The sequence below is a fragment of the Carassius gibelio genome, chromosome B16, assembly GCF_023724105.1.
Source record: "Carassius gibelio isolate Cgi1373 ecotype wild population from Czech Republic chromosome B16, carGib1.2-hapl.c, whole genome shotgun sequence".
In the NCBI taxonomy this organism is placed as follows: Eukaryota; Metazoa; Chordata; class Actinopteri; order Cypriniformes; family Cyprinidae; genus Carassius; species Carassius gibelio.
The window spans coordinates 4,956,352-4,982,573 of NC_068411.1; the positions used below are offsets into that span (position 1 = coordinate 4,956,352).

Here is a 26,222-nt window from a genome sequence, read left to right on the forward strand (position 1 = left end):
AAAACTTATAAATAAATAGAACAAAAATAAATAAAGACTGCAAGTGACGTCGCTAGCGGAAGCACAAGTGTCTGGGAGTGCAAGTCTGAGAATGCAAGTCTGAGAGTGCAAGTGCAAGTCTGCAGCCAGACCCTTCTCGAGCATTGAGCCAAATCTTACCTACGACTCAAATGAAAGGGTCCATATACGCATCAGCTTGGTAGATCCAGTGTTCATAATGCGCTAGTCCAAGAGTAAGCCATGTAAAGATGAGGTGAGAGCAGCGGTTCCCTGCATCTGCAACCATAGAATCCCATTAGAGTATGAAACACTTCAGGAATAGACGCAAATGAAAAAATGACTGAATAAACAAAGATTAAAGCATAGGATTAAAACAGCGAATCTCAAGTGTGCTAGACAAAGCATTTTTTTTTTACAGAAATGCGAAAAATCTTTATCAGTATAGGGAATGTGAAGGTACGTCACGCAGTGTTGCATTATGGGACGTGGGCGCCATGTTTAGAGGCACGATCTCTGTTTACGTTTTCGCCAACCATTGCTATGCCATTTAATTGTGGGTGTGTTTGGCTAAAACGAGGTAAAATTGAAGAACGGAAGAAATGGAGAATTTGAAAGAAAAAGAGAAGGGACCCTATCGGGAGAAACTAAATGCCACTGCCAAAAAAAAAACTTTATTTAGACAAACTGTCCGAGATAAACAAGATAGATCCATATGATTTAGCAGCCCAAGACTGGATTACGGATCCAGACGCAGTACCTCCGCTCACATATATGGACATCGTCAATTACCTCGTTTTAGGATTGAGTGCGTACACTTTGCAGGAGTTTAAGAGCTATAAATCCCTTCAAGCCCATGAACAGTTTTGCAGCGGCTGGGTACAAGACCTCCTCATTCACAGGCCGCCTAACTGCAAGAGCACAGTCGTACTGGCAAAGGTAAGATGGCACTTCTTCTTCTGTCGGAGTTTTATGGCAGTTGGCAAACCAGCTAAAATAAATATGCTATTTACTTACGATGTTTTAATACCTACGTATCTTAATGATTCTGTAAAATTGATTCTTTCTCTGTTGTATTTTGTGCAATGAATCAACACGTTCATAAGAAGGCACTTGTGTTTTTGGCCAAGTTATTAAAACAAACAAAATGCTAAATATTCAGCTGAAGTTATGTTATTTTAAAGAGTCATAAGAAGTGGGTTTGAGCAGTTGCATTTAAAAAAATATTGGTTATAATTGTCAAAATTGTCTAAAAACCCAGTTTTATTTTGCTTGTGGTGGGCAGATTTATTTTTGTAACACGTGATTATGTTGATTAGAAATGAATGAATACATAATGTACAATCAAAAATTTACATTACATTATTTTTACATTGAAATACATAATTTACATTTACAAATTAGTTTGACAGTGTAAGCATAAAAGCAAGATAATTTAAGTGGTTCTGCTTTTATTAATCACAAATTAACTACATTTAATTTGTATTAATCAGATAATAAATGTATCTGTCATTGATTAACATTTCTGTCTTTATGTACAGGTGATGCACTCCCAGCGCCTTAGTGAAGTTCCTCTGAAGGCTTGGGTTATTATCAACACCAATGGTGAAGTTTCCTCAGCCCACTGTACGTGAATGCCTTGAGTCGCAGAGACATGCTCCCATGTTGACGAATGTCAGTAACCAAACAGTTACCTGGAACCACTGACTTCCATAGATTTTTTTTTTCCTGCTATGGAAGTCAGTGGTTCCAGGTAACTGTTTGGTTACTGACATTCTTCAAAATATCTTCCTTTGTGTTCAGCAGAAGAAAGAAATTCATACAGGTTTGAAACAACTTGAGGGTGAATAAATGATGACAGAATTTTCATTTTAAAGTGAACTATCCCTTTAAAGGGTCTCTGTGGATACAATCAGTACAGAAACAGATACGTCACTTAATGTATTTATTAAGCAGTTATATAAAAACTTGAGTCAGAAACATTTTAAAAAGGCATGTAAAAATATGTACAGAATATCAAAGCAAATTGTTCATTGAAAAAATAAATAATTTTTGATTCATGCAATGTGGCCTGTCTTTATCATCTGCTAACATAAACCACAAATTCAACATCATTCATCAGCTATCCTACAAATCATCAAGGAATATACAATACACAACACCTCTTGCTTTGTACAACTTTTAACAAACGTTTTTACAAACCAGTTGATTTAGCAATCACTGCACAACACTTGGACACATGTTTGTAAGAGCACAGCAGACTGTGACAACTTTCTTCTTGTTCTTTCTCCTCTCCTGGCCTCTTGCTAATTACCTGATGTTTGAGGTATTTTCTTAACTGACGTGCAAACCTCTCTTTGTTCATCCCTTTCAATTCATTGTGGCCCAGAAGCAAAGATGGTGCCCAGTCAGGATGAGTATCCAGCATTTCAAATGCTGGTTGTCCTGTAAATAAAAAAATATTTTTTTCTGCTTCCCTTGTTGTTTTTTCCAGGAAGGAAAGCTGAAAAAACGTATTCCGTTGTTCAGTTTCCTCCCTGAATGATCGTGTGACCTGCTATGGCAGTTTTTGGTCGAGCAGTACTGGCCAACCATATCGACGTTTATTCAAATCTCGACAGAAAATCCAAACACAGCCTCCAACACACGAATTCAAATACAGTGGTATAGGGCACGATCCTGCAAATATGGCGGAGGACCCATAATGCAACACGGCGTGATGTCACCTTCACATTCCCTATAAAAGATTGTAGCGTTTATGATGAGCCTTGAAGTGCCTCATTACGAAGAAGTTATTCAGAAAATTGCATGCACTATGATCAACATCTTAATTATGCTGTGCAAGTCTGCTAGATAAACAAGCACGAAACGCCCAGTGCTTTATATGAACGTGTGAGTAGAAATCATTGCAGAGAATAAAATTAATGCCCAGGCGCCACAAGTGCATAGAACAAAATGATACTTATAATGCTGTAGACTGGTGAAGTGATGGAGGTGAGATGCCGAAGAGACCGGCAGCCTTAATTCTGTCTGCTGGTCCGGAGAGACTTCATTCGTGCAGGTTCACGTGAGCGTACAGATGAATATTTGTTGATTGAGACCAAAGTCTTTTCAGGTGTTGAGACCCAAGCAGCACTGACGCGACATCTCGGAAAGCACCGGCGTTGCCAAGACAGTTCTTTTTTTTTTTTTTGTGGGTTGCTATTTCTGTCCTGGGTTTGAGGTGACCCCAATAGTGTCATATATAGCCCCTAGAATGTGAATTCTACCGATAAATCCCTTTTGAACGCGATTGGGCTATTTATTTATTTATTTATTTTATTTTATTTTTTTTATTTTTTTTTGTAGTAACTGGCGGTTTTGAGAAACCTGGCAACCCTGGCCTGGAAGCACACGGAACTCTGCCAATGTTCACATCCTCTGCCGAGAAAAGCTTGATCATCCAACACAAACGACTGCAGATAATCACCGCGACACGGAGCTAAGCCAATGATCCCGTGTGCATCTTAGAGGAACGTCAAACTCTAGATAGTTTGCGGGGCACGAACTTAACTACAGCAAGTAAATGAATAAACGCAACAGCTTGAGCAAGGACAATCGCGTCGGAATCTGCAGTTGTTGTCGTGTCAGCATCTGCGAACTCAAACATGTGAAAGTACGATCTTTTATACAGGAGTATAAAGACGTGATTGGATAATGATGAAGGTAATTAGTGACGAAGTGATTGAGTCTTCCTGGCAGAACTTAAATCCCGAATAACAGATGGATTAACCATCTGTTATGCTACAAAAATCACATATCAAAGGATGTATGAACATGTGTCATTCTCCCACAACATGAATCGTTATTATGATAAAATCTATAGGACATCATTATTTTAAGGACATTCATACAAACTGTTGACCTTTCCAAATGCGCCGCCTGTTGGCAATTTGATGATTTGTCTAGAACAATGAAATTGCTAATGTGCCTTAAAATCCAAACGTTTTACAAGTAAGTGTGTCCACAGGGTATCTGTGCATGTCTAGGGTCATACGAGTAAGCTTTGCTGATAGTTGAATGGAGAAGACAAAGGTTGGCTCGATCGGGAGCACTCTTGCAGCGCCTGACTGGGAGTTCAATACTAAGGACGATTTGGTTGTCTGCGAGGGTAGACGCTGTAAGGCTTACTTGAATAATTGTTTAGCAAATCCAATGAGCTGCTTCCGATAACGAGTCAGAAAAATCTTGGTGCAGTCATTGTATTCGAAATTAAGCGTGCAAAAAATTAATTGAATTTCCTGTACCCAGTGTACCCTAAATAGGTGCCATGAATCAGCGATATGGTCATTGTCAAATCATCATATTGTCAGCACGTGAGATCATTGGTACATATTGATGATGTAATTGTGCATGGGTGGAGTAAGAGAAAGATTCTTAATTCTTGTCAGAGCTTACTATTTGCCATTTTTACCATGCAGGTGCCCTAAAAAGAGCCTAAGAAATTACCAAAAATCAAAAAATATACTTTCGGATGTACCGATAAACTGGTATTAAATATAAAATACTATATTTAAAACTGCTAGTTCATGTAGTCGGCACTACTGTCATCTCGCTTGTTCTGTGACAAATTGCTGCATCTGCGCACGGAAGTTATCAGTCTAAATGTTCTGCAAAATCAGTCAACGGTGCAAAAACAATAGTAGATTTCATTTAAAGTCCAATGATTTAACCCTAATATGGACGTAAACGAACACCTTAAATTATAAGGTATTCCAAAACAGGTAAGTTCATATGTTTGTATTGAGCTTGGTTGAACTGATGCCTTGGTCATACGTGCTCCGGACCACGTGCCTCCTGAAGGGGCCGACGCACCGCCCCGGAAAACAAGAATGAGATGCATTCTAACTAGGGGTGTAACAATATGCGTATTTGTATTGAACCGTTCGTTGAACTAATTAATTATATTTGAAAAAAAAATGAAATATAATGATATGCGTTCAACAAGGTAGCCCAATAACCCAAACGACGTAACAGGCTATGCCCCTGACACCCCCGAAGAAGAAAAAAACACCATCTTATATGTTTATGTTAGGCTACTCTGTCAGGCTCAGGCACTCGCTCACTCAGTATTTTGTTTCTTTCTGACTAGATAGATGATCAACATTTGTCCACGAGCTGACACTTCGACGTTTACTGTTCAGGAATCGGAATCATTTTCCTGACATAAATTACTTAATAACTTTCACTGCAAAAATGTTTTATCAAAACATTGGTCAAATATCGAAGCTAGAGTCTTTAGACTTTCAATTGATGCATGGTTGTCCATGTGACGACCACAAAAGTGTTGTATTTGTGTTTTATGTATACTCACAATCATTGTCTTTTATTAGAACACAAGTTATTGTATTTTTTTTTTTTTTATAAAAAAACAAAAAAATCTCAAGAGTTTCTATTTTTATGTGATTTTGCTACTTCAAATTTACTTGTGTAGTGTTTACTCCAGACCAGCAGGGGCAGGGTCGGGTGACAGGTTTACTGTAGCTGTGTGAGTAGTGAATTTCTCATTACTGCAGAGAGCTTGAACTGATACACTGTCTCCTCGTTTCTCTCCTGTTTTACAGGTTGGTAAATGTACAAAAACAACTCAGAGTTAGAATTAAGCTTTGCTGAAATGTACATGGGATATGAGTGATCCGTTTTAGCTAAATCATTTTCATTAGGGTCTGTTTCTGATTTAGTTTGAAACGAGTTTGAGATGAGAGGCAAAGTCCGACAGAGTAATGGCCGACTGATAACGTGCACATTATGTTAGAGAGCAAATTAGCTCAACACACGCACTTTCCCATGCACAGATGTACATGAAGATATTTTTTTGAGATTGCAAATGCTAACAGATATGTTAAGCTCACTGTATGTTAGTTTCCCACCATTGGTTGAAAATGTTTTTTGCTCATTGAGTTGTAGCAGAAATGAGTCAAATCAGACAAATCAAAGAGTCTATCAGAGCTGTGTGCATTGAAACATGAGCTGAATTCCTCAGGAAGTCATAAATCAGTTCTAGTGCCACAAGAACCAAGCAAGATAACCAACCAACCAACTTGTTCACACAACAGCTTTCAACATTAACACCAATAGAACAATTATTAACAATTTTAATTCGAAGAAGAGATTGTCAAATTTATTGTTCGTGATTGAAATGCAACGCTGGACATCACATGTAAACCCAGGAGATCAAGTTAAATACTTGCATTGACTTCCCCCCACCCAGAAGAACCAGACTGAAATTCCTAAGGGGGAAGGGCTTTAAACCTTTGTCTTCACAGAAAAGTCCTTTGCCAGAGAATGGCAAAGAAACCCTTTTTATACATTATATATGGACCAGAATGAACTCCAAAAAGACTTATGAATGAATCATTCCATTGCTTAACTCCATATTCATTTACGTGTAACCCACACATTTGACTATCATGTATAATCACTTATTGTGTATGTCTTTTGATAACTATAGGATACATAGTCATGTCTAGTATTGAAATAATCGCATTTTCTTGCTTGATATTGTCCTGACAATCATTTATTTGTAAAATATATCATAATCATGTTATAGGAATCATGTCCAAAATTAGACCCTGTGAGGCAAGAACCACATGCTTGGTAAGATAAACAATGATTTATGATACCCCAGACCCCAGGACCATATCTGATTGGTCAAGGCAACATTTGAGGGGTGGCCAACAAGGAAGTTTAAAAACTTTGGACACGATTAAATTTTGCTTTTAGTTCTAGTCTAGCTGCTGCTATTAGCCATGTCGGCTTTTAGTTCCAGCCTTGCTCGTGCTATCAGTCATGCCTGCTCTTAGCTTTTAGCTTTTAGCTTTGCTACCTAGCTTTAGCTTGTAGCATCTAGCCATGCGGTTAGTCATCATGGTTCTTTGAGCGCGGTTCCAGCGTGCCTGCCTGCTGCTACGATACCACGATGAAAAGGAACACAACCTAGTCTCGTCAAACTTTATTTCTTTTCTTTTCCGTTTGAGAGTTTCGTGTTCTGAGTTAAGTTTTGTAACGTCGAGTCTCCGACGCCTGACCTCGGATGCCCGTTCAACTTCGACCAGCGCACACGACTCTGCACTTTGAGCCAACGTCCAACAACCACGGGCTTCCCAAGACGTCACTTCACTACTGAACTTCCAGCCAATCAGCGACACCGGGATACCCCTTTCAACGGGAGTCCCTTTCACAGGAAACTAAGGCAACGTATCCCCAGATATTTGTTGTGCTGGTGTATCTAATATAATTTTAGTCACATTGAGGAACTCAATGCAAGGGTTAATTACGTGATTGATGGTTGTTCATGTCTATGCAAATTAACGTATTGCTGTTAACTTGAGATTCCATATTTCCATTCTCTTAAACTCATCTTTCCCTAACTTTCGACCTTCCTGCAACTTGTGTGAATGTGTGTGTGCGTGCGTTTATGTGTTAGATTAGTTTATATGTCTTAGATTTATCTAATAAAGCCTTATTCATATTGAAAAGAGAAGTATCTTGTGTTTTGTGCTTACAAGTTAATGTCTTAAACTGCCGATCTTGTTACTGTGCTAATTGATAGTGTTTTCACTATAGTTTGGATATTAGTATCCAGCGCAGATTTGATGTTAAACGGCTCGTTCACTGAACCGCAGGCGCGTCTCCGTGAACAGCCGTGAAACAGTGATTCTGTTCAAATTCCCTTTAAAATCTTAAATGATTCCCTTTGAGCTAAATTGACCTGTTTCCCTTACAGAGTGTAGAAAAAAAAGGTTACAGTTTAAAATGAAGTTGAAAGTGAAGCATGATTTTGCAATACTGTATTGACATGATACTGATAAAATACTGTGAATGGAAGTTTCTAAGTATTTAAAAAAATAGCTGGTGAATATTACCATTGTCTTTACATTTCATTTTGATAAATAGTGTAAAATACAAGCACGAAGAGTAAGTGAACATGCATTTGTGTATGGAGAGGTTTATTTTATTATGGATTTTGTATTGACATGGACACTGAAAATTCATTGTAATGTCAAAAAAAGACACTGAATATGTAATATGTGAAACATAAAATGACTCTGATAGAGATGTGTTTGCTGAAGAAAATTCTTTAAATAAATTACTGCAGAGAGCTCGAACTGATACACTGTCTCCTCGTTTCTCTCCTGTTTTACAGGAGTTAATCTGCTCACCACGGTGCCGTTGCCACGGTACCCGTTACAGATTTTTGGTGGCCCGTAAGGGGAACGGAAGCAGATGCGAGCACGACCAGAATCAGCAGTGTGACATGTTCTAGGAATGAACACTTCTTCAGGCCTTGAAGTTAGAAGAAGATTGGTGTTACATTCATGATGTCAGTGTTTCCACTTATCTTCTGATCGCGAAGACACTGTGCTGTACACGTGGAACCAGACCAAAAGCTACGAGAAACCAACTGTGAGGAAGAGGGAAAGCAGTCATGGCGGACGGTGAGAGAAAAGGCTTGGTGTGGAGCATCAAGAAGAGTCTACTTATGCTGACGGCCGATTAACTTTTCCAACTAGCCCAGAGTGTTGGTCCTGTGCCAGGGAAGGATTCATCCAAGCTTCAGGTTGGCGAGGAAGAGAGTTGCTTCGAGTACATTCTAGCTTTTATGAACAGTGACACTTTGGTGGAATCTGAGGATTCAGGTGAATAATGTGAATAATGTCATTCAGATTCGTTATGCCCAACCTAAAAAGGGTGCAGGGGAGTATGTGCACCATAAAATATCAACCTCATCAGTACTGAGTGAGAGTACGACAGTAGGTCATCCAGAGAAAGTTACTGATAACTTGACAACTGATAACATGACAGTCTTTGGTTCTAATATTAACCCTACCCACACAGCTACAGTTAGCATAGCTACCCCTTGACCAATCACCAACCCTCCATTCACACATACTGATGTTAAAACCACACAGAACACTGACACAGAGCTACAGAGAAGGCAATAGCACAAAGAAAGATGCTCCAGATAAACAGCCAAAGGCTGATGCACTCCAACAGTTAACTGAGAAAGTAAAGGAGTTGAACTGCTACAACGGGGGATCAAAAGAAAACCAGATCATATAGCTGTGCTGATTGCCTCGAACAGAATCGCCCAGGTTGCACTCACTGTTTTTACTGTGGTGAAGACGGCCACAAAGCTGTAGGCTGTTTAAAGAAACTATCGTCCGGAAAACTGGAGCCGGTCCCTGCCATGGGACATGCAGTGACTGGGCTTCACGTTCAGTCCCACAGTGCTGAGTGTAACGTATGGGGCTCTGAGAGTCATACAAAGACAAGTCTAGTTAATCAGAGACCAAAAGAAAATAACGAACAAGTCAATCCCCAAATTCCCTTTTCCCTACCCACCCAAACAAGTAGGCGTCTAGCCAAGTTTATAGGAGCCAAAGCCCTTGCGCGATGTGACCTTAATGGCTTAACAGTCAATGCCTTACTAGACACTGGAGCTCAGGTGAGCATGATTGATAAAAGCTGGAAAGAGAAGTATTTACCAGACGCACCCATTAGGCAACTCAGTGAAATAGTTGATGTGAGAGAAGAGCTGGAAGTACACGCTGTGAATGGAGAAATCCTCCCTTTTGATGGCTGGGTGCTCATTGCAGTCAGCTTCAGTGGAAATGGTGCTCTTAGCCAGCCTATCATGGTGCCTTTCCTCATCTATAACATCCCGCTTGCACAGCCACTACTTGGATTTAATGTGCTAGAGGAAGTGATTCAGAAACGGCCAGCAGAACTTGCTCAAGCCCTCACCACGCTCCTTTCTGATGCAATATCTGTCCCTGCTGATAAAGTTGAGCTGCTGGTGAACTTCATTCAGACTGACAAACTCTCCATGTATCAGAGACTGTTAAGAACTGGAAATTAGGACACTGCAGTTCCAGCTGGACAAGTAGCTTGGGTTAAGTGTCAGATTCCATCCGCTCTAGATCAGCCAGACCCTCTTCTCTTGTTTGAACCTGATGGAAACAGTGCCCAGCTCACAGAGCTTGAGATTGAGGAGGGCCTACTAGAAATACAGACTGCAAAGAGACCTTATGTCATTATACCAGTGAAAAATAGCACTAAACATTCTGTCACTATACCAAGGAAGACAGCCCTTGGCAGCTTCCAGACTGTGGCTAGGGTGATTGAGACCAATCCATTAGAGAGTTCTAGGCCCAGAGGAGTAGTAGTTAGCGCCGCAACAACACCAGCTGCTCAAACTGCTTCAACCTTGTGACAGCCTCTTGTGGACCTTAACCACCTTAGTAATGAGGAACAAGAGAAAGTCGAGAAAATGCTGTGGGAAGAATCAGCTGTTTTTGCACGAGACAGTCATGACATTGGATGTATTCCTAGTTTACAGATGTCAATCACCCTCAAAGACGAGATTCCAGTGCAGAGAGCCTACTCCTCGGTCCCCAAACCACTGTTCAAAGAGGTGAAAGAGTATGTACAAGATTTGCTCATGAAAGGCTGGATTGTGAAATCAAAGTCTTCTTATGCTGCACCAGTGGTCTGCATCAGAAAAAAGGACGGCACACTCCGTGAATTTGAGAATGAGCTTTTTCGTACTCTTCAACAGCTGTCAGGTATTCGTCATTCAAGAACATCACCATACCATCCCCAGGGAAACCCTGCGGAACGGTTTAATAGGACGATACTCCAGATGTTAAGAACATTGCCAGAGAAAGAAAAGGAACGATGAAAAAAACAAATTCCAAAAGTTGTACATGCGTACAACTGTACTTCAGACTCAAATTCTGATGATGATGATTCAGATGGCCATCGTTATTAGCTGAGAGTACCAGCAGAAAGTATACAGGAGATACCCGCTGTAATCTCACAACAACGACCTGCCCTCACTCTGGGTCGCCCAACTCCAGTACCTGCCCAGGAAAAAGAGAGAGTTAGGATGCACTACTTACCTGAAGTAGATCTGATGTCTGAGAAAGATGCAGAGATAGAGGAACCCGTAGAGGATGAAGGTCAGTTTGTTGCTGAACCTGAGGAACAAGATGGATATGACAAGGCCCCAGAGCCCATTCAGGAGGAGCAGCCTCCAGCCAATACGGTGCCAGACAACCATACCGAGGTCAGGAGGTCAGGTCGGGATCGGCAACCTAAACAGATTTTGACATATGAGAACCTTGGTCAGCCTTCACTGACAACACAAGCCACAGTTAATATGGCAAACACACACTTACAATCACCTGTGTACACTGTACCTCACACCACTGTAGCAACAATGAGTTGTACAGAATAATTAACTCAAATTATATATAGGGAATTTAAATAATTAATCAGGAATATGATTAATATCTATCTCATATGACAGTTACACTAAATTTTATTGTGATATCTCTTACTGTAAATTACTGCAAATCAAACAGTGGTTTGTCCAGCAAACGGCCGTAAGATTAAACTATCAATTTTCAATAAAGTTATCACTTCTTATAATTCAAGGAAAAATATTCTCTGGCCATGAAAACATTATCCTATCATTATGATAAATTTAGTTTCTAAATTTAAAGCTTGTAGCTAAAGATCAGACATTTCATTGACTCGTAATGTGAGTGGGGTGGAGGCCAAGACAATCATAAATATATGGGTTTTTAATAATTGACTAATAATACATCGAAACTACAAATCACACAGAGTAAATATGCGTATGACAATACAGACAGTAAACTTTATACAAGACATAACGGGATCCAAATAAGGGAGAGAGAGAGAGAGAGCGAGCGAGAGAGAGAGAGAGAGAGAGAGAGAAAATGAATGAGATCACAGAATGAGCTCAGGTATGGAAATCACAGTCAGTAACCCTTCTCAGCCAACACGAATCAAATCGCAGACCAACTTTAAAGCAGAATTTAAATCTCCATAGAAAAAGGATACTTGCAAAGTGTCCAGTGTGCGTGAGCTGGAGACCGTGTGACGCTTTGTGCGCAGGTCTTTTGAAACCTGCATGCGCGTGCTGGAGTCCGGCGCGCGCTGGATCTTGGCGTGAGCGTGGTATTTGAAAGGTTCAACAAACAATGTTCCAGAATTCGTCCTCCTTGTGTGGAGAGGCGAATAGTTGAATAAACTTAGTAAAGAAAAGAAAAGAAAACAACGAAAAAGAAAGAAAAGAAAACGTCCCTGTGCTGAGGGGGACGGCGATATGAGCGCGGCCCAAGGCACGAGCGGGAGCGAACAGGGTCGATGCAGGAGGGATCGTAAGAAGAGAGAGGCGGACCTTGTTCTTTCGGCTCTTATGGCTTGGGATGGTTCACGCCTCTGTTCGCGTGAACAACCAATTAACGTCCGCGAACTGAAGCGGGGAAAAGTTCCTTTGTCTCTGTGGAAACACCCACCCTAATGATTTAGCCTTATCAGACTTCAGCAGTGATATCCTAGCAAGTTCGTAATTCAAGATTAATACATTTTTCATTACTTTGCTTTAGATAAATGGGTCTGCCAAAGCATGACGATTACAAAAACACCAAGCAGTACATATATTACTGATAGAATCACGAAGTTAGATTCAAATGCAGAATTACACACATTTAAAGATTAACACACGCTAATAAATTGCAGATAGTCCCAATTTATATGGGAAACATCTAATGTACCAAAAAGAAATACTTAATACATTTAGAAAACATAAAAACAAAAGGTAATAGTTTAGAATGCATTGGGAAAAGAAACCAGTGACTTGGCTTCTCTCCTGTCCTGTTGCCCAGGGGGGTCATAAAGTTTTATGAGCTGCAAAGGAGTGGGGGTTACATAAACATGACTATTTGAGAAAGAGTTAGAATGAGGAGAAACATTTCCACTTATAAGTCAGCACTTTAACCATTTACCCAGGATTAACCATTTTTATGCAATACACAAACATTCAAAATATATATTAATACTAAACTGACTAAGGTAAGGAACTTCTAAAAAGAGTTCTTTTTTTGTGGGTGTTGGAATGTGGTTGAGGGTTTTGTGTCTCCTTTGAGGCTCGCACGGTGTCCCTGGACAGTCTCCATAGGTGCAATAACTGTCACTCAAGGCAGGATGTGGCCCACTTCAGGGCGCCGAAAATGGTGAATTATGTCAACAACGAAGGTCCTTGTTTACTCACGTTCTGGTCTTTGAGTGCATAATGTGTTAGAGTCAGGATTCATTAATATGGAACAGATGGCTGAAATACCATCAGCTCATTAGTGTTACACCACCCAACCCTTGCACTCGCTTATCCCATATTCATCACCAACATTCATCACCAACATATCCACTTAACTCTTATTCTAGCTTTTGCCCGCTATTTACATACATACCTTACACTGTAACATCACCACCATACATATAACCTCTTCCCGTTGCCTGTTGAAAGGGAAAATAGAGTTTTGGTAAAAAGGAAAAAAAAGTTTGAGCAGAAAATGGTGGGACCCGTTTCTTTTTGTCGGGGAGTGTGTGACAACCACAAAAGTGTTGTATTTGTGTTTTATGTATACTCACAATCATTGTCTTTTATTTGAACACAAGGTATTGTATTTTTTTTTTTATAAAAAACAAAAAAATCTCAAGGGTTTCTATTTTTATGTGATTTTGCTACTTTAAATTTACTTGTGTAGTGTTTACTCCAGACCAGCAGGGGCTGGGTCGGGTGACAGGTTTACTGTAGCTGTGTGAGTTGTGAGTTTTAGAGGTGTGCGATACCGCTAGATTTGGTATCAATCCGATACCAAGTAAATACAGGGCCAGTATCGTCGATACCGATACCAATACCGATACTTTTTAATAATTAAGGTGGATGCGTCTTCAACCTAAATCTAAATGAATTTTCATGACTTTTAATTTGTTTTTGTGATTTGCATTTTGGGTTATTAATCAGTACTACAAAAGCTTTTGTTCAGAAACAACTTTTGGTTACTTCTCTTTTATTTAAATAATCAAAGTTTCAAAATGATTACTTCACAAAAATTTATAATGTAAAAACAAATTCTCTTTTCAAGTAGCATGTTAACAAAAAATGCTTCTCTTTAGTGCACTTCTTTTCAGGATTTTTTTTCTTAAAGTCACAAAGTTTTACTTCACAATAAATATAAAAAATGTAAAACAAATTCTCCTTGTAATACGATATAATGAGAACAAAATAACATTTCTCCTCTTTAGTGCACTTCTTTTCAGGATAAAAATAAATAAATCATAAATTAAAACCAATGTAAATAAGCCTCTTACTGACTGCTGTTAGAAATGCGCGGCTGAGTGGCGCACACCTGACTGCTGGTGGTTGCGCTAGTGGTGAGTCACGTGACGGTACAACACAGGAGAGGGGGAGGAGAGCAGTGTCGAGGGCGAGCAGCACTCCTGAGGCCGGTGACACACTGGCTGCGTGGCGTGAGCGCCACGTCCCAGAAGCGTCCCAGAAGCGTCCCAGAAGCGTCCCAGAAGCGTGGCAGATTCTGTGTCTTTACACACCAGAAGCGTGCCTGACGCGGCGCTGGCGCGCTGCTGCTGTAGAAGGAAACCGTTGACAGACCAGGCTCATGTCTTCATTACAACAATATATACTTTTTTTTACACACCTACACCTACGCCTACTGATAAAGGACACCGTCAAAAGTGTTGACGGCGAAATAGATTATGTTTGACAGGTGCAATATTTCAAAATCGATATTTAGATACACCGTCTGGTGCACCTGGACATATCATCAGTGATGTAACCTAGGATCACGGGGGGTTTCGGGTTTTTCAACAATCAGACCCCCTCCCCTAGGCGACCCAGCAGGGGTGATCAGGTCCCAGCTTATGTCCAGGTAGCACTACTACCCTACACGCCATGCCTCTCCTCTCCTGATCCACAGCCACCTTGATGCTACTTCTGCAGCATCAGTGGCCAACTTGATGGCCCTTCGCTGGCTCGCCTCTGTGATGCCAAGCATTTTGTAGGCCCTGCAAAGGGATTGGCCCACAAACCCTCGACATCCCACTTCGACGGGTTGGCATATTGCGCGCCACCCATTGCTCCGGCAATCCTCCACAAGCTGGGAGTACTTTGCCCTCTTTCTTTCATTGGCCTCCTCCATACGGTCCTCCCAAGGCACTGTGAGCTCCAAGAGAATTACCTGCTTGGAGGCCTCTGAGGTAAGCACAACGTCTGGCCTTAATGTTGTTATGGCAACTGCCTCAGGGAACTTCAGCTGCTTGCCCAGATCAACTGACAGCTCCCAGTCATGCGCCGTTGCCAACAGGCCAGAGGAGGTGCCCCGGGCAGCTGGTGTTGACTTCTCCCCAGCTCGGACGAAAGCTGTGGTCTTCACTGGGCGGAGGCTCTTGCTGTGGCTAATTCCACTGCAGATAGAATCCGCTATGGCTTTTAGGACCTGGTCATGCCGCATCCCAGAGAGGGGCCCCCTACACTGTATTTCTGCAGATTTCACCAACATGTTCATGGCGAGTGCAAAAAGGATGACTGAGATTGTACAGCTAGTGATGATCCCCTTCTCAAGCTTGTGCCAGTCTGAGGTTGTTGTTCCGGAGGAGACTCTCAGATGGAAGTTGGCATAGTAGTCCAGGATGAGGTCTCTGAACTTCTTCGGGGTGTGATGCCGGTTCAGTGCCTCTTCGACCAGTTTATGGGGTATGGATCCATAGGCATTTGCGAGGTCCAGCCACAGCACAGCCAGGTCCCCCTTGTTCTCTCTGGCTTCCCTGATAAGCTGAGTGACCACGCCTGTATGATCGATTTTTTGAGACTTCTCCTCCTTCGGGATCCAAACACCCTCTGCTTGTCTCCACTGGTCTGCTACCCTTCTCCTCCTCCAAATAACCTTTAGGATCTTCCAGAGTCTGTGGAGTAGTCTTGGACAGTTCTTATAAACCTTGTAAGGTACTCCACTGGGCCCTGGAGCGGAGTTTTCCCTTGCCCTTCTAACCACCTCCTGGATCTCCTTCCAACCGGGCTCTTTCCCGTCAAAGTCCAGTGCTGGTGCAGGTGGATTGATCAAAAACCTGCAGGGCCCTAGGTCTTGCTCTCTATACTCATCAATGTAGGATTGCTTGAGGTGGTGGTCAACCTCAGCTTTGGAGCAGGTGAGTTGGCCGCTACGCTTCTGTCCTAGCAGCTGTTTCGTAAATCCAAATGGGTTCGCTAGGAAGGCAGCTCTCCTCCTGGACCTCTCTTTCCTCCTCCTCCTATGCCCCTCAGCTCTCCTCAAAGTCATCAGCTTTTTGTGGATTATGCTGCGTAGCTCCGCAAGCGGTCCCCTCTCCTCTTCGCTTGCAACCTTGAACTGCGAATTTGTGAAATGTCTTTTAGGAAAAGAGTGGTGTCATCTGCTAGCTGACTAATGATCAATGAAGTTCCCATCACAGTCAAAGGTTTTATATTTTAAATATGTTTTAAGAAAATTACCAAAAGCTCAGCAACTATAATGAAGAGTAGCGGTGATGACCTCTTTTAATCATAAAACGTTGTGTAGTCCCAAATGGCAAGGAAATTGAGCTATTGATGTCATAATAGAGGGTAGAAATTAATTTCAAAAATTTATCACCAAATCCAAAATATTTCAGAGCTTGTAAAATAAAAGGATGTTCAACAGTATCAAACACTTTGTAGAAATCTAAAAAGAGAATAGCTCCGTCATCTTTAATGAGGTGATTATAATCTAGTAGATCCAATACAAGTGCACCAGCCACACCTTCTACACTCCCGGAATCGGACACTTACGCCACACCCACTCGTCCCCAATCACCAGAATTCTGAACACCTGTGCATCATCACCAGTGCCACATATAAAGCCATCCGTCACCATCACCCAGTGTCTGGTCTTGCACCGATCTCCTCACCCTTACCGACACGCTATTCGACTATCCTACCTGATCCTCTGAACCCACGTCTTCATCATCTGTGTTCCTGTGCCCATCGTCTTCATCTGAGTTACTCTGTGTCACCATCACCTAAGGAAAGTTATATTATCACTGTGTCCTCTTCGTGTCAAGATTCACCTGTGTCTGAAACCTCTGTGTCACATTAAAAACTATTGCACTGATTCCTCTGTGTCCTCTTGTGTGTCTGACAGAAGACCAGACCTCATGCAGAGCTCTTCAGATACAGGTGGGGACCGCACCGCGGATCCCTTCACTGAACCGGTTCACGCTGTACGATCCTCACTCATGCAACAAGCTCAACTTTCCTCACCGGCTGTCAACAGTTCAAACACCGCTACAACTTCGGTCACTTCTTCAGTTGCCCCTGCGAGTCCCATGGCCAAACCAGCGTCATACAGCGGCACGGCGGAGGATTGCAGCGGGTTCCTGCTACAGTGTTCCCTCTACATGGAATCCAACGCTCATTTATTCACCACTGAACGCAGTCGAGTCGCATTCATCATCAACCTGCTCTCAGGTTAAGCTCTCCAATGGGCTCAATCTCTCTGGGAGTCTAACTCATCTGCCACTGGATCGGTTACTAATTTCTGTTCTCAGCTAAAATCTGTCTTTGGTCAACAAACTTCTGTATTATCTGTTCATGATCAACTATTTATAATTCGCCAACAGAGAAATGAATCCATGAGTGATTATGCCGTACGCTTCCGTACACTCGCTTACATAAGCGGCTGGAATGAAACTGCTTTAATTACAGCATATCGCCACGGGTTATGTGATAAAATACAAAGTTTGATTGTTGTATATGAAGACTCACTGGGACTTGAGTGTCTTATTCAGAAATCCATCAGAGTCGCCCAGAGACTCACTGCCTGTCATCATCTCACTCCCGCTGTACTTCCTCTGCCCGCTATACCATCTGTCGCTCCTCCAGCACCTGAACCCATGCAAGTGGACTCAAACCACCTATCCACATCGGAACGTCAGCGGAGGATTAACACCGGGCTGTGTCTCTATTGTGGGGAGATGGACACCTCTTACCATCATGTCCAGTACGACCTCCGCGCCCAGCAGTGAGTACCATCTATATACCACCTCAAACTGCTCCTCTGACTAAAACCTGGGTTACTCTAAGACATCTCCATTCTTCTGTTTCAGTACAAGCCCTCATCGACTCCGGTTCGGCGGGGAACTTCATCAACCAGCAAACATTAACTCGTCTAAGTGCCAAGCATCATCGAAGCCCCATCGAACTCAAAGTAACGACGATACAGGGAAAGCCGCTGGGCAAAGGTCTTATCCGCTATTTCTCCCCCACAATCATCCTCCGCGTGGGACTCCTGCATGAGGAAGACATCACGTTTATGGTGCTGGAGGAATCCACCGCAGACATCATCCTGGGACGCCCCTGGCTTAACCAACACCAACCTCACATCCATTGGCCCACAGTTATCCTCTTCCCCTGGTCCCAGCGGCGTTAGAAACAACTACGCGGAGCCAAGATCTTCACAAAACTGGACTTGAGGAGTGCCTACAACCTGATCCGCATCCGGAAGGGGGACGAGTGGAAGACTGCTTTCATCACTCTTTCCGGGCGCAATGAATACAGGGTCATGCCGTATGGGTTATCCAACAGTCCATCCGTCTTCCAAATTATATGAATGAAGTCTTCAGAGAATACCTAAACCAGTTCGTAATTGTCTACATCGACATCCTCATTTTTTACTCCACATCCAAGGAGGAACACATCCAACATGTCACATTCGTACTCCGAAAACTCCGGGAACACCATCTATACCTCAAGTCAGAAAAATTCCACACGCCCTCAGTCCAGTTCCTGGGATACATCATTGACCCACGTGGCGTGAAAATGAACCAGGGTAAGGTGGACGCCATCACACACTGGCTTCAACCTGGTTCCATTAAAGAACTCCAACGCTTCCTGGGCTTTGCCAACTTTTATAGAAGATTCATCAAAGATTACAGTTTACTCAGCTCCCCTCTAACTTCTCTCCTCCGGAACCGGCCCAAGACTCTGTCCTGGAACCCCGTGGCCACTGAAGCTTTCCACCAACTTAAACAAGCCTTCAAGACCGCTCCAATCCTAGTCCACCCTGATCCCCAAACGACAGATCATCGTGTAAGTGGACGCCTCATCAACCAGGGTCGGAGCAGTACTTTCCCAGCGGCAGGGGGATCCTCCACGACTCCATCCATGTGTCTTCTTGAAGAAGCTATCCCCGGCGGAGCAGAATTATGACATTGGTAACCGTGAACTACTGGCCATCAAGCTGGCTCTGGAAGAGTGGCGTCATTGGCTGGAGGGAGCCCAGTTCCCTTTCGAGGTTGTAACAGACCACCGGAACCTGGAATACCTCCGTGAAGCTAAGAGACTGAATCATCGCCAAGCTAGATGGGCCTTATTCTTCACGAGATTCGACTTTAAAGTCACTTATCGCCCTGGCTCCCAGAACAATAGAGCCGATGCCCTCTCCCGTCTTCATCAGGCAGATCCAGAACCCGAATCTCCTGAACCAATCCTCCCTCCAGCCATGATTGTAAGTCCCATTCAATGGAATATTGATAGTCTGATTGAACAAGAAAACCTTCAACACCCTGCTCCGCCGGGAGGCCCAGAAGGGAAACTCTTCGTCCCTCCTCAACATCGGATTACCCTCCTGGACTCTCCGGGATCTGGACATCCAGGCAGGAGGCGGACCCTCTCGCTCCTACAACAGCGTTACTGGTGGCCATCGATGGCTCTGGATACTGTCCGCTACCTCAAGGGATGCTCCGTCTGCGCCATAGCAGACACCCCTAGAAGACTCCCGGAAGGTGAACTGGTGCCTCTGCCCATTCCTGAACGTCCATGGACCCATATTGGCATAGATTTCATGACTGACCTCCCTCCTTCTCAAGGCAACACCTGTGTGCTGGTAGTGGTCGACAGGTTTTCGAAATCATGCAAACTCATCCCTCTCAAAGGACTTCCCACTGCGTTTGAAGCGGCAGAGGCACTATTCCACAATGTATTCCGTCACTTTGGCATTCCAGAGGACATCGTCTCCGACAGGGGTCCCCAATTCATCTCCAGAGTCTGGTCAGCTTTCTTCCTCTCTTCAAGATACCATCCACAGACCAATGGCCAGACGGAGCGTAAGATACAAGAGATTGGAAGGTTCCTGAGGGTATACTGCAATACCAACCTGGACAGCAAGTCTGGCTCTCGACGAGGGACATCCGCCTCCGGCTGCCCTCCCGTAAGCTGAGTCCCCGATACATCGGACCATTCACGATTGAACGGCAACTGAACGAAGTGACCTATAGACTCCAGCTACCTGCACAGTACCTTCATTCCATGTTTCACTCCTCAAACTCTTCACTGAACCTTTGTCTCCTCCATCCACAGAGCCTGGTGATGATGCCGTACCTCCTCCTCCAGCCATCGAAGAAGACAACGACATCTTCCGGGTGAGAGCTATCCTCGAATCTCGACGACGGGGTCCTCAATTGGAGTACCTTGTAGACTGAGAGAACTACGGCCCGGAGGAGCATTGCTGGGTTAATCGTAACGACATCCTGGACCCCAGTCTTCTCACTGACTTTCACCGAGACCATCCAGACCACCCCGCTCCCCGTGGCCGAGGTAGACCCCGTCGTCGCACAAGATCCCAGCCGTCAGAAGCCGCCCGTGGAGGAGGGGGTACTGTCACAGCCACACCTTCTACACTCCCGGAATCAGACACTTACGCCACACCCACTCGTCCCCAATCACCAGAATTCTGAACACCTGTGCATCATCACCAGTGCCACATATAAAGCCATCCGTCACCATCACCCAGTGTCTGGTCTTGCACCGATCTCCTCACCCTTACCGACACGCTATTCGACTATCCTACCTGATCCTCTGAACCCACGTCTTCATCTGTGTTCCTGTGCCCATCGTCTTCGTCTGAGTTACTCTGTGTCACCATCACCTAAGGAAAGTTATATTATCACTGTGTCCTCTTCGTGTCAAGATTCACCTGGGTCTGAAACCTCTGTGTCTAAAAAACTATTGCACTGATTCCTCTGTGTCCTCGTCTGTGTCTGACAACAAGCCTAATATTGTTAAAAATAGATCGCTTTTTTTTTTTTTTTTAGAAAACCTGATTGTGTCTCACTGATTACTTGCGGTAAAACCTCCTTTAATCTGTCTGCTATAACATGAGAGAGTATTTTATAATCAGTGTTTAGCAAAGTAATTGGATGTAAATTATCTACAATCCTCTTATCTTTCCCTGCTTTTGGAATAAGAATAATAAGACCCTGCTTCATTGTGGATGTCAACATCTCATTATTAATAACGTTGTTTATGGCTTTAAATAGAAAGTCTCATAAGTCTTCCCAGAAAAATTTGTAAAAAGCAGCAGTTAATCCATCCTGACCAGGAGCTTTACCAGTTTTTAATTTCTTAATCACTCTATCTAGATTATCGATAGTTGTGTCAGAATTACAAATATCTTTACTGATGGAATCAATCTTTGGGATGTGTTTTTCCAGTAACTTAAAAAAATTAGATGAGTCAGTAGCCGAGTACTCCGAGGTATACAATGTAGAATAATATTTGTAAATTTCTTCTTATATGATCCCTTCTTTTGTACATTCATGGCCGTCAATAATTAGAGCATTTATAGTTTTTTTTTTCCTGCCTTCTTTTTTCTAAATTGCTAAAATAGGAGGTACTTTTCTCTCCTTCCTCCAACCACTTAGCTCTAGATCTAATAGTCTAATTAGAGTCTAATAGAGAGAGTGTAAATGTAAAAAAGTTTTTTTTTCCATCTCTGTGGTACTAGTCTTAATAGAGTAGCTATTTATATCTTGGATCAGTTTATACTCATATTCCTTTTGTTGTTTAATTCTCTGTTTACCAAATGCAATGGCAAATTCTCTGATCTTATATTTTAAATATTCCCATCTTCTTTTCATGTATGTACCAATACTGACATCATTATAAATCTTTTTAATCAAACCCTTAACACTGCTTACAAATTTTAAGAAATCAAAGATTATTGGATTCCACTGATCAACATTGTGTCTGGGAGGACTTCTATCCAGCCATTCATTGGGCACTAGATTAAAATCCCCACCTAATAAGATGTTACTGGTATGGTATTGCTGTTTTAATTCAAACAAAACATCAGATATTTTCTCTAGCATGTTCTTATTTTGAGAGGGTAAAGCATAGCCATAAACATTAACCAAAATCAAGTAAGAACCTTCAATATTTAGCACTACTGACAACCAGTGACCGGACTCATCTATGAAGTTATTTTTGATTCAAAACAACTGAACACCTGTGGCAGTGCGATTTGTAGTTGTAGAGAAAAGTCACAAATGTGTATCAGTAAATTTGAAGTCACAGAGAGAAATGTTTTAAGAGATGCAAACCTGTAGACTTTTTTTCTCTCCCACAAACACAACACAACAGTTACACCTTCTCAAATTCTTCATTTCAGGTGCACACATCCAGCGGGACTGTTTAGAGATTAGAGAATTTCAGCCAATCAGAAGAGCTACTGAGCCGGTAGATATACGCCCCAAGCAGTTTTACGCCCTTGTTGTTCCACATGCGTCCAGTAGGGGGAGGCTGTATATTAGTATATGAGCCCAGTCATATATCAGAACAGCAGACCATATCTATATGTATGATAGCAGCAGACCTTCTTGAAGCGATACGTATGAGGTATGTTAAATAATCTGCTAAAGTTATTGTTGTTGATTTTATTGTGTAATGATGCAACATTTATTATTTATAAAAGATTGATCAATTAAATATCAATTAGCGATATCAATTCAAAAGATGGGTCAATTTATTTCGAGAGGCAAAAGTACTTGATTGAGTCAGATGTTCTGTCTGACTCAAACTTAGCTAAACTCAGTCCATCATCAATGGAAAAACAAAAAAAACAAAAAAAAAAAAACAATCAAAGTGGCTTGACACTTTTTCCAAGTGTTCCATCAATATTGTTCATTGAAGATCAGGAGCGAATTGATGTTATCTACACTCAGATGACTTCAATTCTGGACGGCACACCTACACACACCCAGTGACCAGATCCGATTCATTATGGATGTCCCTTTTCCAGAGGTAGGTCTTGTGTGTTAGTTGTGCTCTGCATGGTGTCATATTCACATTGTTTTTAATGTCAAATAGTTTATACATAATGTTAGATCATTGCTATAAAATAATAGTTTTGTGCTTAATATAGAAAAGGCACTTTTGATTTTGTTGTAAAAAAAATTAAAAACTAAAAATGCAAAATGATGCTTGGCTTATTTGGGCTGTGATAAATCTTTCTCTGGTAGTCCATCATCTGTGCTCTTGCTGTTGTGAAACATGTGTCCATCTTGGAGGCTGAGGAGAAATTCCTGCGAGGACCTGTCATTGACTCAAGGTACTGTAAGGATCCTATAAAGGGAAAAAAATTGAAACATGACATCCTGCCATTATTTATAAATAACCATTGTTTCTACCACTATGCAACTTTTGCTTTTTATTTATTTTTATCAGTGAGTGGGATCACTTTGACAGCAGGATTAAGAAACAATTAAAGAAGAGTGGCAAGCCATTGGAGAGTCATCTACAGGAGTCATGCTGTTAATAACCAAGTCATGGTGTTAAGAAATATTTTTTTTGTGAACAACAATATTATCTCTTTCTTTTAAATGACCCTTGGAACTTTAGTAAAGGGTTAAATTGTGTTTGTCTTCATAAAATGCTTTGTAGAACATGTTCTGTTGCTGTATGACGAGCAATTGTGAATTGTACAGCAAATATTTCATTTAGGATCTATATGATTACACAGTACTGTATGTCTAATGGCCTGAATATGGTTGATATCTAAATATAACTTAATATAAATTCACAACATCATATATCAGTCAGTCTCCTGTATATAAAAACAGTTTATAAATAAATATAAATAATACATTTTACATTAGGTCATAGGTCTGCAGCCTCCCCCTACTGGACGCATGTGGAACAACAGGGGTGTAAAACTGCTTGGGGCGTATATCTACCGTCTCAGTAGCTCTTCTGATTGGCTGAAATTCTCTAATCTCTAAACAGTGCCGCCCACTACCTCTACAGATGCACGAATCACTTTTGAACCAAATATCTCGGTGAAAGAAGGGAGAGCGTGAAACTTGTCAATTGAAAGCGAAAGACAGTGCAAGCAACTGTAGTTACGTACTTTGTATTTGTGTTAGAAAAATATACAAGACATTTCTGAGAAAATATTCTACAAGTGTGCAACTCACATTTGATGAATTCACGTACTGATTTGCGGATGTTCGACATTTCTCCACGACTTCACATTTCTTGTTTCGGGTGTGTAAATGTGTTTTGCACCACCTTCACTGCAGCAATTGTTTCAAAAATGTGAGTGTACGAGTTTCTAAATGTGTGATTTGTAGAATAGGATTTGTGCACCTGAAATGAAGAATTTGAGAAGGTGTAACTGTTGTGTTGTGTTTGTGGGAGAGAAAAAAAGGCTACAGGTTTGCATCTCTTAAAACATTTCTCTCTGTGACTTCAAATTTACTGATCCACATTTGTGGCTTTTCTCTACAACTACAAATCGCACTGCCACAGGTGTTCAGTTGTTTTGAATCAAAAATAACTTCATACAAAAGCTTCAAAGAAGAGACCTGCACTCCCACGGGAGCCGATGCAACAGTGGTGTGCTGCACAAGACTTGATGGGTGATGGTGGGTGGGTCGAGACTCGTGTGCAGAATGCGTTAGTTGTGGACACTTATTATTAAACTATATTCTTACTATTTTAACTGAACTGAATGGACTGTGACATGACTGTTTTCTCCAGGGCTACTGAATAGATTAAATCAAATAAATTAATAACTGCAGATCTTTAATGACTCAAGCTGAACAATTAAATTTTTGTTGTTGATGTTTTTTCAAACTTTGTTGCATATTTTTTTCTGTTATCATTATAAACCTGCTTTGTTTTGTAACATTTCTATTTTAAAAAAAGAGGTTTCCTGTTTCTCTGACTGAAATCATATCTATATGTTTTAACTATTTAAATCATTTTCTAATACCATGTCATCGTTGGCCAATATTAGATAGTCTTTTAGTCCCTCTTTTGTTTTCTGCATTTCCTTCAGGACATTGCTAAGCTCATTATGTGTTCTCCTCCTCATCTCTGCAATGGATTTGAGAACACTGGATCTGACCTTTTCTGGATCATCTACTTGTCCCTGTCTCATCTAGTGTATGTCTACAGAATCCATCACTATGAAGGTGACATCAAGTATGACTAGTAGTCCACTTAACACACCTGAGATTGCTTCTGGTACTACTCTTCCTACTCTTGCTGTCTGAGTAGCAATTCTGCTAACATTTGCCAGCAGACCTAAATTCATGAGTTTTATGGCACACAACATATTTCTCTTGTCTAAATTGCATGATATTTTTGCATTGTCAAAAGTTGATGTGCAAAAAAAAAAATACTGGACTTTGTAATTTTTTTGCCCGCCGCCTTCCCGAGATTATGAAGATTTTAGCGTTACATCGGCATTAAACTGATTGAGATTGAGGAAGCTGTTTTACATGTGGATTGTAATTTTTGTGAACCAAGTTAAATATAAATTGTAATCATTGATCTCTAAGTACAGCATCCCTGGGAAGACCAAACAAAGTTGATTGGACTCCAAGATGAAAATAACAGCGTTTCGATGCAATGGCGACAAAAGCACTCTTCAAACGCAACTCTTCCTCCTTCTCTGTGCGAACGCAACAAGACCATGGCCCCTTTTTTGTGTATTCCTGTGGGCGGAGGTTAGTCAAAAATGGTTCTAGTGACGTTATTACTGCAGGAACTAGAGGGATGTAGTCCAAACTGGTCGTTCGATGTAGGCTAATTCTGTTAAATAAAATATCTCGCTTGGCATTAAACTTTGAGCTTTAGAATTTTACAGATATTATTTATACTCTAACAAAGTCAAAGTCACCTTTATTTATATAGCGCTTTAAAAAAAAATACATTGCGTCAAAGCAACTGAACAACATTCATTAGGAAAACAGTGTGTCAATAATGCAAAATGATAGTTAAAGGCAGTTCATCATTGAATTCAGTTATGTCATCTCTGTTCAGTTAAATGGTGTATATGCATTTATTTGCAATCAAGTCAACGATATCGCTGTAGATGTGTACCAAGTGTATTTTGAATGCCGCTTCCAAAAGAAAACAAAAAAGAAAAATAGGCAAATAATATTTGCGTTTTCACAGTGATATAATTGGTCATTATAACCAATCACACATGATTCTGTTGAGCTTATGAATGCAA

General features: G+C 41.5%; 1 long non-coding RNA gene across 1 annotated transcript; it reads left to right on the plus strand.

Moving 5' to 3' along the window:
* The first annotated feature begins 527 nt into the window (after positions 1-527).
* Positions 528-2,061, plus strand: LOC127974875 (uncharacterized). Its single transcript, XR_008157395.1, has 2 exons — positions 528-936; positions 1,539-2,061. It is a non-coding gene; the product is annotated as an uncharacterized LOC127974875 (long non-coding RNA).
* Positions 2,062-26,222: the final 24,161 nt, after the last annotated feature.